The 14,760-nt window shown below is 58.1% G+C and overlaps 1 protein-coding gene across 5 annotated transcripts in view; it reads right to left on the bottom strand.

Annotated features, from left to right (window-relative positions):
* The window catches only part of OSBPL2 (oxysterol binding protein like 2), a 42,051-nt gene extending 28,726 nt beyond the window's left edge, over positions 1-13,325 (bottom strand). For 4 of the 5 annotated variants that reach the window (XM_038572789.1, XM_038572790.1, XM_038572791.1 and 1 more), the window contains exon 1: positions 13,204-13,325. The gene's annotated coding sequence lies outside the window, so the exon portion shown is untranslated. The remainder of the gene's footprint in view (positions 1-13,203) is intronic. The other variant, XM_038572793.1, reaches the window with a different exon arrangement.
* Positions 13,326-14,760: the final 1,435 nt, after the last annotated feature.

The following is a 14,760-nucleotide window of genomic DNA, read 5'->3' as shown; positions in this document are numbered from 1 at the left end:
CGGGGATCCCTGGAGGGCCGCAGGAAGCCAGGGGGCCGCGTCACAGGGCTCAGGATGAGCCCACAGAGGCTCCCGCTGCAACCAGGGATGTCGTCGGAGCACCAACGTGCAGCAAGAGACCTTGATGCACGGGACACAGCAAGGCCCCGAGCTCACACAGACTGGGAGGGAGGTGACGGGTCACCCGGGGGACACCAGCACGCACTTCTGAAGCCAGCTGCCAAGCGGGGGCCGCCAGGCCTCCATCCCGTCTTTCCTGCACGGGCTCTCGGGCTCTCGGTGCTGCCGCCGTCTGGCCTAATGACAGGGGAGCCGCGGGACGAGGCGGGAAGGTGTGTGCGTGGCGCTGCCGCGTGACACGGACAAGGGACCGCGTCGTGTGGCTGCCCACTGCCAGCGGCGCCGCGTGCCCCCCTCCGCCGTCATGCCCCAAACTCGAGCCGCGCAGACAACACAGAAACACGCCGCACTCCGCTCCAATGACAGGGACGGCAGGATCCTTCCCCTGGGGAAGGCTGCAGGACTTCCAGCTTCTTCGGCAGCAAATCACAAAGGCTGGAGAGGGCGCCAGGAGGGGGCCCCCCGGGTGCGCGGCCCGCCAGCCACACGTCCAGCCACAGGAGGGGCAGACGGGCACAGGACCCAGGCGCGGCCCGCGATCCTCACGGAGGGGACCGTGTCGCGGGTGGATGCATAGGTCAAAATGCACTGTACAGTTCAAATCCGGGGACTCCACTGCATGTCAATTAAACCTCAAGTCAAATGTGTCTTAAAAAAGGCACAGGTGTTCTGACTGCGCTCTCCCCAAGAGGCCTTAACTGCAGAGCTGCAGCTGTGGTCCGTGTGGACGGGACACGGTACATCGGGGCTCTTCCTCCAAGTGACACGGAAGGAGCGGGTGGGGGAGCTGGCCCGAGCCAGGGCGGGCGCACGGGGGCCTCATGCTCTGCCGCCTGCCTTCCCCCACATGGAAAATCTCCCGTGATAAGAGGGACGTTAAGAGCCATGATGTTTCCCTTTTTACATGCTTCCTCACCCATAACAGAAGTCCTAAGGTTAAAAGTAAATCAATCAAAATGGATGGAAATCTTTAAAATGAGGGTCTAAGACGTCAGGCTGGACAACGCTGAAGGCCGGGCTGAGCGCCGGGCCACCCCAAGGAGCGGGCCCTGCCGGGAAGGCCTCGCCCACCAACCCCACAGGAACATCCACAAGCTCAACGATAAATTTGCACAGCACCCCGCAGGCTGGCTCCCATTTCACAAGTTCAGTAATTAATTCCAACAGTCTCGAGGGAATTCCTGGAAGAGCTGTTCTCTTCATTTTGCCTGGGCCGTGGAACTCCCCACTGCCACAGGCCATCAGCACCACACAGAGATCTCCCTCATGCCCTCCACTAGCATCCGCTGCCTGCCACTGGGTCAGGCCTGTGGGGCTCTGGGAGGCCTCTGCGGGGCAGGCTTCTGCAAGCGTTCCAGCCCGGGGTCCTTCACAGACCTGCCTGCCCACCTGACCTCCTCACATTAGAGCTCCCCGACCCCTCCGAACCCCCACCATCCCGGGCCCTGCAGCATTTGGTCGTCTGAGCAGCCTGGGGCCCTGGACACGGGTCTCCTACCCCCAAATCCTGCCAAAACACCCTGCAGAGGGGAGTGAAGGGCCGTGTGCATAAAGCGCCCCTACCCAGCAAGAAGGCTACGGAACTGAGGGACACTCAGGCTTGGTAACTCAGCCCCCTACCAAGGTACAGGGACGTACGGAAAGTCAACTGTTCAAGAAACAGCATCAACGAGAAGGCAGCACTTAGTACTTCCTGCGTATGCCCTCCTTCACGCAGATTTTATTGTGCATTCAGAAGACATCCACGAAGACAGTGTTTCAGGAAAGGACTTTTTTTTTTTTTTTAATTAGCTCTTTCCGATCAACTATCCCCTCTTTTAACTGCAGAGAAAACCCAGGAAACTAAGCCTGTCCTGTACATCTTAGCTGGCCTCCTTCTGCACTGACTTTGGGCCTGAACGCGATACCACGGGGCCGACCTGGCCTCCCAGAGGGAACAGGCGGAGGCAGAGGTCTTGATCCCTTCACGTAGGGACCTCCCGCCACGGGCTGCCCTGAATCCTCACTCCCAGCCTCTTCAGGTGGCCACCAGCCCAGGACACCCCACCATTCCTTCCAGTTTCCCGCTCCCTTGAGAAGAGCCCCATCCAGCTCTCGTTAAGATGTACACTCTGACTGCCGTGCGTACATCCAGAACCCTGGCTCCAAATGCAAAATGTCCCACCACCACTTGTACAAATACCATTCAAGTCTTTCAAATCCATCTGCATGATTTTATTAGAAAAACAGATCTACTCACATAGGAATAAGTGGCTGCCTAAGGGACCCAGAGGTTAGTCTTCACAGTCAATTTACGAAAGAGGAGAACTTCTCTATAAAAAACAGACAAGGCAACCTAGGTGTGATCTTCACAAGAAAGAAAAGGACACTGGTAATATGAAAACTCTAACACTACTTTTGCAGTTAAATATCAATTCTGAATTTAAATTGTTCAAAATAATATAAATTCTATTTAATAATTCAAAAGTGCATTGGCAAGCATCAACCAGACAGAAGGTAAATGAGGAAACAGAGAACTTTACACCACAGAGCAAGCAGATCTATGACACATAGAACGTACCACCCAACAGCATCAGCAGACACACGTTCTCAAGCACACACGCGCAGTGTCCAGCAGAGAGCGGATGTTAGGCCACAAATTACATCTCAATAGATTTTACAAAATGGACCTCGCACAAGGCATCTCCTTTGCCCACAAAGCGATGAGTTAGGAATCAGAAGGAAAACTGGAATATTCACAAAACTGTGGAAATTAAATGGTGGGCCCTTAAGCAAGGGATCAAAGAAGAAATCACAAGGGAAATTTGAAAATACTCAAGAGCAAATGAAAATGAAAAGATAACTTACGCAAATTTAGGAGATGCCACGAAAGCAGTGCTGAGGAGAATTTGATGAACCAACATCAATATCAAAAAATGAGAAAAATCTCAATTCAACAACCTGACTCTACAACCTAACAAAAAGAACAAATACCAAGATTAGCAGAAAGAAGGGAATAAGAATAGAAAAACAGAGAAAATCAATGAAACCAAAACTTGGTTCTCTGATAAGATCAACAAAGTTGGTCACCCACAGCCACGTAGACTAAGAAGAAAGGAGAGAATACTCAGCTACAATTGGACGTTACTACCGACGCTACGTAAACACACAGGAATGTATGAGATGCCGTGAGCGATGGCACGCCAACGAACCGGATACCGTCGATTAAACAGGCAGCCTTCCAGAAACACAAGACCCACCAAGACCAACTCACAGAGAAACAGAAAACTTCTGACTAGCAAGGAGATTGAATCAGTGATCAAATATCTCTCAGCGAAGAAAAGCCCTGGGCCTGATGGCTTCACTGGTGAATTCTACTGAACACTTGAGGAAAAACTAACACCAATTCTCAAACTTTCCCAAAAAACTGAAGAGGAGGGAACATTTCCAAACTCATTCTACAAGCTTCAGCATGATCCTGAGGCAAGGCCACATAAAGACCCCACAGGAAGAGAAAGCTGCTCTCCAACATCCCCTAAGGATAGAGGCCAAGGTCCTCAACGAAACACTGATGAGAGGAACACACTGAAAGGACCAGACACCATCACCAAGTGGGATTTCTTCCTGGAATGCAAGGATGGGCCAACATATGAAAATGGGTATAAAATGCACATCAACAGAATGACGGGAAAACACACGATCATCTCAACTGCTACACAAAATTCACTTGACAAAATTCAATCCTCTTTCATGATAAAAACACTAACAAACGAGCAACAGAAGGACCTTACCACAACACAGCAAATATAGTCAACGGTGAAAAACTGAAAGCTCTTCCTCTAAGATCAGGAGTAAGGAAAGGACGGCAGTTCCTCAAGAAATAAAAACAGAATTACCATATGACCCAGCAATTCCCCCTTGGGTATATGCCCAAAAGAATGGAGAGCAAGGTCCTCAAGGTCCTATTTGCACACCCATGTTCACAGCAGAATGAGTCACAATAGCTGAAACACGGAAGCAACCCAGCAACTGCTGGGGGACCAACGGACAAACAAAATGTGATCTACACGAACAATGGACTATTATTCAGCCTTGGAAAGGAGGGAAAACCTGACACCTGCTACCACAAGAACGAACCTCGAGGGCACTGTGCTCAGTGGAATATGCCAGCCACGAAAGGACAAAAACAATCTGATTCCACTTACGTGAGTTCAAATTCATAGACAGCACGAGGGTGGCTGCCAGGGGCTGGGGGAGGGGTTACTGTTTACTGGGGACAGAGTTTCAATTTTACAAGATGAAAACAGTGCCAGAGATGGATGGTGATGACGGGTGCACATGTTATAAATGATTTCATACGAATGAAACCCACACTTAGACGTGGCTAAGGTGGGGAGTGCCCGGCCAGCTCAGTCGGTAGAGCGTGTGACTCTGGCGCTCAGAGTTGTGAGTTTGAGCCCCACGATGTGGATAGAACCTACTTAAAAATAAAATAGTGCGGGATCCCTGGGTGGCGCAGCGGTTTGGCGCCTGCCTTTGGCCCAGGGCGCGATCCTGGAGACTCCGGATCGAATCCCACGTCGGGCTCCCGGTGCATGGAGCCTGCTTCTCCCTCTGCCTGTGTCTTTGCCTCTCTCTCTCTCTGTGACTATCATGAATAAATAAATAAAAAAAATCTTAAAAAAAAAAAAATAAAATAAAATAAAATAAAATAGTGCTTTTAAAAAATGGTTAAGATGGGATCCCTGGGTGGCGCAGCGGTTTAGCGCCTGCCTTTGGCCCAGGGCGCGATCCTGGAGACCCGGGATCGAATCCTACGTCAGGCTTCCGGTGCATGGAGCCTGCTTCTCCCTCTGCCTGTGTCTCTGCCCCTCTCTCTCTCTCTCTGTGTGTGTGACTATCATAAATAAATAAAAAATTTTTTAAAAAATGGTTAAGATGGGATCCCTGGGTGGCTCAGCAGCTGAGCGTCTGCCTTCGGCTCAAGGCGTGACCCCGGGGTCCTGGGATCGAGTCCCGCATCGGGCTCCCTGCATGGAGCCTGCTTCTGCCTCTGCCTGTGTCTCTGCCTCTCTCTGTGTCTCTCATGAATGAATAAATACAATCTTAAAAAAAAATGGTTAAGATGGTAATTTTAAGTCAGGTATATTTTACCACAACTTTTTTTTTTAAGATTGTGTTCATTCATGAGAGAGAAAGAGAGAGAGAGAGAGGCAGACACACAGGCAGAGGAAGAGGCAGGCACCAGGAGGGAGCCTGATGCGGGACTCGATCCCGGGTCTCCAGGATCACGCCCTGGGCCACCAGAGATCCCCCCAGAACTTTAACAATTGGAAAAAATACAGAATCAGGCGGTACAGACGAGAAATACGGGACAACGCAAGGAGCTCAAACACACCAGGCGCTGCGCTCAGACGGCGTTACGCTGAAAGGGAAAAGGTCCCGTTATTACCAACGATGGGATTCTAAGAAGGGACCCCAAAACCTCATCTCACACTCCAGTTTCGGAGGCTGTGTCTCCTCCCAACTGTTCAAAGTCACGGAGCAGAAAGTCCCTGGCTCACTGGCACGGAAACGCCACGGAAACGCCGTGAGGCCACGACATCGGGCAGTGAGCTGGGCCGGGGTGCGGGGAGCGGGGCGCGGAACCCCGGGCGGGGAGAGGACGCCAGCGGCCGCCCCAGAGCCCCCCCACAGGGCGGTCACAGGAGAGGCCTTCCCAAAGGGGGCGCCAGGGAGACCCCAGAGGCCCAAGGAAAGCAGCCCAGGGACGCCGGGCTGGCGCCCCGCGGAAACGGGCCGCGCCATCCGGAGCACAGCGCATCGGAGGCTCTTGGTGCCCCGCGCCCCTTAAGGTCACGGCCAAACATTTCTGGACACCCCTGCGCGTCGTCCGTGCGGGGAACACGCTAACCTCAGGTGGCTAGTGATGGAGCAGATCAGAGTCCCCACGGCATCCCCACGGGGCCTCTCCTCCCTCCCGGGAGCAGCGTGGCCGTCAGAGCCCTGGAAAGGTGCTCCAGCCACGCGGAAACGTTACCACCGTGGCCCACCCAGAACAGGAAACACAGCCACTTCCGAGTGTGAGCCAGAGCTCAAAACACGATGGGCCACAGTTAGCCATGGGTGGGAACTAAAGAACAGAAGGACAGAGATGGAGAAGTTCAGGACGAGTGAAGCCAAGGCCGCTGGAGGATGCTAACATCCCAAGGGGAAGGCCGGCCCTGCGGTGGCCCCAGCCCGCCGCCTCTCTCCACCAGGCAGCAGAGAAGGGCCAGGGGCCACCTGTCCCCGTGTCTCCCGAGACCTCGCCCCCCCCAACACCACTACTGTGGGCAGACAGTGCTCCCTGGCCCCACGGCCCTGGTGGTCACTCATGTGTTAGTATTCTAGACCCACCTGTCACCTAGATGCTTAGACACTGTCGCCCTACTGACACCCACCACGCCACAGTTCCCAGTGTCTTTCTTTCGTAAAACACAAGTTAACGGAAACAAGGACTCAACCTGCACTGGCTCCAGAGCCCGGCAGCAGAAGCTCCAGCCGGGCTGGGGATGACGCGTCTGCTCGGTCTGGCGCAGGAGCCACTGGCTGCAGGTGACTCTGAGCACCTGAAATGTAGCTGAGGTACCCAAGGGAGTGCTTACTTTTATGCAATGCTAAATGAACTGAATTCCTTCCACTTAAGCATCCATCCTGGACCCAGCGCTCCAGGGTCTCATGGGACCATAGGTCACTTTTCACGCTGAGCGCCGCAGCCCTAGAAAGCTCTCCAGTGGTCCTGCCACAGGGAGGGAGTCCTGTGGAAGGGAGGCGGCCAGCAGAGCAGGGAGGGGCGGGAGCCACGGGCTGGCCCCAGCGCAGCAGCCTTCCCAAGGCCCACCTGTCAGATGTGCCACAGTAAGGACACCGGGCCAGCCTGCTGCTTATTCTGATTCCCAAGCACCTTGGACTGCTCCCCTCGCCCTCACTGAAACGTGCTGCTGCCACCCGCTGGGGAAAGACCAGGCCTGCCCACTCCCGCAGCCCTCCGAGCCTGCGGTGGAGCCAGGTGCACAACCTGCCGTGCGCACACGGCCTCCTCCACACGGTGGGCTCCGCGTGGCTGTCTGCCTCGCACCCACGGGGCGCCTCTCACGCCCGGGGCTCAGCGAAGACGGGCAGGAGCGGGCGCTGACCCTCTGGCCCCGGCTCCCGGAGACCTGGGTGAGACGGGGCTCCATCCAGGTGCATCCAGGTGCCGTCTCGGGGTACAGGGAGCTGCGCGGCCCTGTGTGCCTCCCCGGGTGTGCAATCATCACAGACATCAGCTGCCTGACCCTGCGCGAACTCCCAGCCCCGCACGGCGGGCGGATTTGGGCAGATTTGAGCTCTGCCTTCCAGCACGCCAGGGAGCAGCCCCGCAGGACGGCACGGCCGCACCCCAGGCCAGCCGAGCCGGTTTCCGGGGTGAGGCGTCCACGCACAGCGCTTCTAGGCTTCAGGAAGGTAAACGAACCTATCGCACTATGTAAACGAATGTTCGTGTTAGTCGCGGCTTACTTACTGCTCCCCATGCCAACCGGGGGGCCTTGGGGGCAGGCAGAGGGCAGACCCAGGAGCGGGCTGGGCGGCCAGCAGCGCGGGAGCCGCACCTCCTGCTGGGGCCTGGGCGGCCGGCTCAGCCCGAGGGAGCGGGGCACCCCCCCCCCCCCCCCCCCCCCCCCGCCGACAAACTGCCTCCGGCTCCACCAGCCTAGGGTTCAATGGCGAGCGCCAGGACCCATCCTGCACGTCGAGGACTGGGGGCTCCGAATCCAGCACGGAGGGCCTCCCAGCGTGCACAGGAGGACGGCAAGCCCTTTCACACACACGTTTGTTTTAATCACCTCATCATCCTGTGACACAGAAAAAAGAGGCCCAACTCGCAGCCGAGCAAAGGCGTGACGATGATCTGGACAGGGAGCTCTGGCCACGGCCTACGGCCCTGCTCACGGAAACCGGCGAGCAGCCACCACGCCAGCGGGTGTGCGGTGCGGGGCCCTGAGCATCCCTGGGCAGCACCCCGACGGCAGGCCGTCTCCGACCAACAGAGCCAAACACCCTGGACCAGCGGGTGGCAGTGGGATGGCCAGGACATGCTGGGTGCAGCGCAGAAGCAGTGACGGGAGCCCGGAACCATGCTCACAGTCCAGTTTGCCATGCCTGCTGCCCTTTCCCATCCGGTGTCCTTCCCTGTCACCTCCAGGTACAACTCAATCAGCCGCTGGCTGGTTTCACTGTGCTGAGTCTATCCTCCTAATATCAGAGCCATCCCAGGCACTCCCAGTTGTACTTCCTGAGCACCAGTGCCGGGGACAGGAGTCTCAGGGATGAATTTCTAACCAGTACCCCAAATATAAGAAATAAATAAAAAGAAACAAATGGCAAAATTCCATTTGTGTTCTTTTTTTTTTTTTTTCCCCTTCAGGAAGGTGACTTGGACTCTCCACTAAGTTTTCAAAAAGGCCCTTGATCCGAAACTGAGCTAGGACCCCACCGTGGGCCCCAAGTACCAGTGAGCACCCCAGGAGCACCAGAATAACAGGAGCAAGCTGCACACATCCCGGAAGCCCAGATCCACTAGATCTGGGGCTGGGCCTTGAACCTACATTTCTTACAAAATTACCTAGGTTTTTCTGATGAGAAGCTAGGTTTCAAAACCCTTCGATGTTAACCCAGGAGCCTTCTAACCCAACAGGCATCAGCATTCACCCCATAGCACAGGCACCGCAGAGACAGAGCCCACGGCACCGCTCAGGGAGCTGGCACCACAGGGACCCCACCTGCCTCTGTCCCTCCTGTGACCTGCCCTGCTCCACCTCCGGCCAACGACTCCTGGACTACAAGTGCTCGGTACCTAACTCATACAGGGTCAGGGACGAGATGGCCCCAATCCTCTCCCTCCCCAGCATCCGCAGAGTGACCGCGGGCCCTCACTACATCTGCCTCCACCATCAATCTGCCTGGTGCTTCTTTCCACTCCACAGCTGTCCAGTTTGGACGTGAACTCACATAGTCCCTCTGGTTTTCATCAGTAGCACTTTCCAGCCACACGGGTGGCTCAAGGTGTCAGATCATGGCTCATCTTTTCTCATGAGCAGCCTCTGATCAGTCTTCATTTGTTCAGTAAAGCACACAGCCGTCCCTGCCCTGTGGCTGCCATAGTTTTTTTCTAGAATCTGGATTCAGTACCACTTCCCTACAGACCATTCTCGTGTACACAATGCTCTCTCCCAAGAACCCCGGCACAAGCCTGGAACAAGCCTTACTCAGCACCTCTGAACCCCTCGTAAAGGTATGAAATGGGCAGTCAGACAGGCCTGTCCACCCAGATGGTTCCCACTGCTGACAGCCCTCAGCCCTGGGGACAACCCGAAACCCCGGGCACCCAGGGACCTGGGGTTCCTGGAACAGAGCATCAGGCTTGGTGGGATGCTGCCCAGAAGAGCACCAGGCACACGGCCCCTGCTCCCCTACCACTCGGTCAGGCCAGCTCCGCCAGGACTGACCCCAGAGTCTGTCTCAAAACAATCCTTGCAGGCACTGCCTTGACACAAAGACACACGGCAGGCCAGGGTCTCCCAACACCTGCTTCTTCAAGACAATCCTTTCTATTTTTTGTTGAGATTTTTTTTGTTAGAGTAATCTCCACCTAACGTGGGGCTTGGAACTCATCACCCCACGAATCACACGCTCTAGCGACTGAGCCGGCCAGGTGCCCCAAGACAGTGCTCCGTACGGGCTTACTTCCACCATTTAGCTCAACACAAAGATTACAGTATTTGTATAACCTGAAGATCCAGTTCAACGAACGGGGATTTGAAATTCTGCCAGAGGAACTCAAGTAGTTTTCTGGGTTTGGAAAGAAAAGGAAGAAACGCCATAGAGTTCTCAGGCATGTCTAGGTGGCTCCCGTCACACGCTCCCGTTGCAGAGCTGCGGGGATGGGCCGCACCCCACACCGTGTTTCTGCGTCAGGGCTTGACCCCAACCCGAGTGCCATGCGCTGCAACACCAAACACTTGGAAAGAGCAAGACTTACAGCAGACACGGATCAACCACTGTACGTGGAACCTGCACTTACAGCGTCAAACTAGCACTTAAGATACTAACTCTGAGGACGTAAGTAGTTTTTATTCATCAGCCGTGTTCGAACGCTAACTCCTTCTCAGTCTCAATAAGCTACAAACCAGTGCTCCAAGCTCAGAATTAAGCTACACGCTCGACAATGTGTGCCAGACACTCAGCCCAGTGCCCGCCCGCAGCGCAAAGCACAGCGCTGACCAGGAGCACGTGGGGCTGTCGTGGTTTCAAAAACTTTCTCACCGAGAAACCAAATGTCACATTTGTGATCGGCTGGGTGTAATAAAATCCTAAGAGTTGAGCAAGCTTTAAGTACATGTCCAAGACTCGGTGGCCAGCATTTCCTGGAGGGCAGAGGGCACGGCTAAGGGGCACAAGGGTGAAAGACAAGGGGTACCTGCAAGACATGACAATAGTACAGCTCATCAGTGTCACACGGCACAGCAGTGTGACCCCCCAACCGCAGAAGTCTGCTCGGAGCTGAGCTCGCGGCCACGGCCTCGTACTTGTGTGTGTCTGTCATCACCCTGTTCCTCCACCTCGGCCTTCCGCACAGTGAGCCTCAGCCGGCTCGCTGCTGACCAAGGAGCAGGGCGGCACGGAGACTATTTCTGCAAAATCTGGGATAAGCCAGATGGAGAATTCCTTCATTTTAGAAAAAATAAAATTGTTTTTATAAACGCTTGGGCTCACAAAAAATGAACATCAGATAGATATGCTGCAAGAAATACAATTCCGACACAGAGTAACACAACGCAATTAGAATATTCCAAAAGAAGACGTGAAGAGGAGACGGTCAATAATAATTTTGGTTTAAAGAGGCAATATGGAGGGTATTTAAGAGTGTAAACTCTGAAGCCCAGCCTGCTTGGGTTCAAATCCCTGCTCCCTCACCTACTACTGTGTGACAGAGGGTAAGTCACCTAATCTCTGCTTCCTCATGAACCCTGAGGATGTCGGCGCCACATGAGTGAAGTCAATGCAGTGTGCTCACAGCAGTCCTGGGAAAACAAGTGTTACATATTATCACCACCTGAGTTAAGAGCTGTTATTAACAGGAGCATACGTGATGCAAACAAGAAAAGCAAATTCTACCAAGGAGACTCAGTCATCCGTGCACTGTCATGTTCTCAGTGACAACAGCGTGCCAGGCTCCGTGCTGGACAAGGAGGAAGTACAGCCCAGAAGGTTCCTGTCTGCAACAAGAGGAACGGAAGGAACCATCTGGAGCGCCTACTGTGTGCAGGGGCGGGGGTGGGGCCGCCCGACACGGGGTTATCTGCTCATCAGCCCTGCAGGTAAATGACACAAGTCACAGCCGCATGGAACTCTGGCCAGGGGACAAAAGTCAGGAAGGGCCTCCCACCCTGCTGCCCAACATTAGCCACGAGGACCTGGGTCCCCCCTGCCGCCCAGGGCTATGTCCTCCCACCATCCCCACGCAGCCACAGAGGCCAGGCCACAGGGGTCAGGCTGCGGGGCTCAGGTTGCAGGGGTCAGGCCTAGGGCTCAGGTCACAGGGCTCAGGCAGCAGGGGTCAGGCCCAGGGCTCAGGTCACAGGGCTCAGGCAGCAGGGGTCAGGCTGCAGGGCTCAGGCCGCAGGGGTCAGGCTGCAGGGGTCGGGCCCAGGGCTCAGGCCGCGGGGCTCAGGCCACAGGGGTCAGGCCGCAGGGGTCAAGCCCAGGGGTCAGGCTGCAGGACTCAGGCTGCAGGGGTCAGGCCCAGGGCTCAGGCCACAGGGGTCAGGCTGCAGGACTCAAGCCGCAGGGGTCAGGCCCAGGGCTCAGGCCGCAGGGCTCAGGCAGCAAGGGTCAGGCCGCAGGGGTCAGGCCCAGGGGTCAGGCCGCAGGGGTCAGGCCCAGGGCTCAGGCCGCGGGGGTCAGGCTGCAGGACTCAGGCCGCAGGGGTCAGGCCCAGGGCTCAGGCAGCAAGGGTCAGGCCGCAGGGGTCAGGCCACAGGGGTCAGGCCCAGGGCTCAGGCCGTGGGGGTCAGGCCCAGGGCTCAGGCCACAGGGCTCAGGCAGCAGGGGCCAGGCTGCAGGGGTCAGGCCCAGGGCTCAGGCCACAGGGGTCAGGCCGTGGGGCTCAGGTCACGGGGGTCAGTTCCAGGGGTCAGGCTGCAGGGCTCAGGCCCAGGGGTCAGGCCCAGGGCTCAGGCCACAAGGCTCAGGCAGCAGGGGTCAGGCTGCAGGGGTCAGGCCCAGGGCTCAGGCCGCGGGGGTCAGGCCGCGGGGCTCGGGTCACGGGGGTCAGTTCCAGGGGTCAGGCTGCAGGGGTCAGGCCCAGGGCTCAGGCCGCAGGCGGCGGGCAGACAGGGCACATGGCCCAGCCGCCCCGGGACCCCCTGAACTGAACGAGGCCAGGTCTCCAGATGCGCCCAGCGGTCCCGGAAAGGGGCTAAGCTGCAGCTGCTGGCTCGGCCGCCAGCAGGTCCCGGACGGACATTCGGGGTCCCGGATCGCGGCCGTGAGCAGGGCCCCGGGGCACCGGGCCGGCGCTCCCCCCCCCGCCCCCCGCCCCTCGCGTCTAGGTCGGGGACAGCGCAGCGGGCCAGGAGCGCGCGCGGCTGCCGAGCTGCGGCGGCGCGGCGGACACACGGACGGAGGGACGGAGGGACGCGGCGCGGGCCCTCGCACAGGTGGTCGTCCGCGCGGCCCGCCCCCGCCCCCCGCCCCCGCCCCGCAGCGCCCCGGCCTCCCGCCCGCCCGGCTTCCGGCGCCGCAGTTGCCCGGCGACGCGCGCCCCCACCCCCGCCGCCGCCCCCCGCCCCCGCCGCCGCCGCCGCCGCCAACTTTCCTCCCGAGTTTCCCGGGGGCCGCGGGCCGCGGGCGGGCGGGCGGGGGTCGGGCCGAGGGAGCGGAGGGGCTCGGGGGCCGGGCCGGCGGGCGGGCGCTGCGCCCGGGGCCCGGCTCCCCTCCCCCACGCCCGGCCCCGCCCGGCCCCGCCGCCCCCCGCCCGCCGCCCCCCGCCGACGCGGGGCCGGGTCCCGGGCCGCTCACCTGGACCGCGGTCCCTCCGGTGCCGGCCGAGCCTCGCCGCCCACCCCGCCCCCGCCCCGCAGGCCCGCGACCCGCTGACACCGAGGCGGAAGTGCGGCCGGCCGCCAGGCAGACTGACAGCCCGCGCCCGCCACTCGCAGCGCCCGGCGCCAGAGCGTCAGACGCCGCCTGCCCAATCAGCGCCCGGCCCGAGGGCCGCGCCGGGAGGCGGGACTATGCTAATCATGTCCCCGGAGCGGCAACCCCCTTCGCCCCTCGGGAGTCCCGCCCACACGGAGGAGTGACGCCACGAGCAGCCAGTCACAGCAGGGGGAGGCGGGGTTATGCAGATATTGACCCCAAAGGGGCGGGAGAGAGGGAGGAAGGGGCGTGGCCGGGCGAGTTGAGTTTACAAACAGCGAGTCAGGTGGCGGGGGCGCTCGGCCGGCAGGTGCGGGGGGCCGCGGTTCCCAGGCGGGTTCCGGGCCGGGCGGAGGCGGGAGGCAGCCTCTCAAAGCGCTCCTTCAGCTCAGGCATCTTACGGGGCTCCCCAGCGTCCGCCCTCCTTGGCATGCCGTTCATCGCTCGCCGAAACCCGGCACCGGTTTACCCTCTGGCTGCATCCCTGACACTTCACTCCCCGGGTTAAAACTGATGGGGCGCCCTGGGGGGCTCAGGGGTTGAGCGTCGTGACCCCGGGGTCCTGGGATCGAGCTCCCCGCAGGGAGCCCGCTTCTCCCTCTGCCTGTGTCTCTGCCTCTCTCTGTGTGTCTCTCGTGAATAAATAAATAAAATCTTAAATAACTAAATAAAACCCACTGATCTGGGCTCCGTGATTGAGCCCAGAAGCTCTGGAGTCAGACTTGCATCCTTATCAGCTTTGTGGCTTGGGGCAACTTAGTAACATCTCTGAGCACCCAGATTTGCAAACCGGATTTTTTCCTAAGCTCATCCCATTTGAACCAAGCGTCTGGTCTGACTCAGGGGTGAGCAAGAGACGGTGTCCTGGCCAATGCGGGTCAGCCCTGGGGGTCAGAGAGCTCAGGCCACAGGGAAGGGTGAGTCCCATGAGTCTCCCCTCTCCCCACAGACCTCTCCAGAACTGGGCTGGCTAAGACAGGGATGCCCATCTGCAACTCCTACTGTGCATCTTGCCACGGGGAGGGGAGGGAGTGAAGCAAGAGCAGATATCCTGGGTCACCTGGAGCAGCTACACCTGAAGCAAGCTCTGTCCTAGACTTTTTAGTTATCTGAGCTACTGTATTTTCTGCTTAAGCCTGTGTGAGCCTGAAGGAGTCCTGGGGCCCTGCAACCCCAAGAGTACTGATAGAGCCCTCGTGCCCATGTGGCACATTGAAATGGTCCTGCTCATTGTGTCTCTTCCACAAAGCCGGGCCCTTTGGAGCCTCTGCACTCCCTCATCAGAAGGTGATTCCTCATTTCTGGCAAGGTGGAGGGACTGACAGGTTGCCCCCGGCGGGACCAAGGGTGCCCTGAGGGCCGGGGCAGCAGGTCTTGGCTGCCCCCTAAAGATGAGGTCATGAGGAAGTGGATGGGGTCCCTGGAGGGAGGCAGGCT

The sequence above is a fragment of the Canis lupus genome, chromosome 24 (genome assembly GCF_011100685.1).
Source record: "Canis lupus familiaris isolate Mischka breed German Shepherd chromosome 24, alternate assembly UU_Cfam_GSD_1.0, whole genome shotgun sequence".
Lineage (NCBI taxonomy): Eukaryota > Metazoa > Chordata > Mammalia > Carnivora > Canidae > Canis > Canis lupus.
This window is presented reverse-complemented; position numbering and strand designations above follow the sequence as displayed.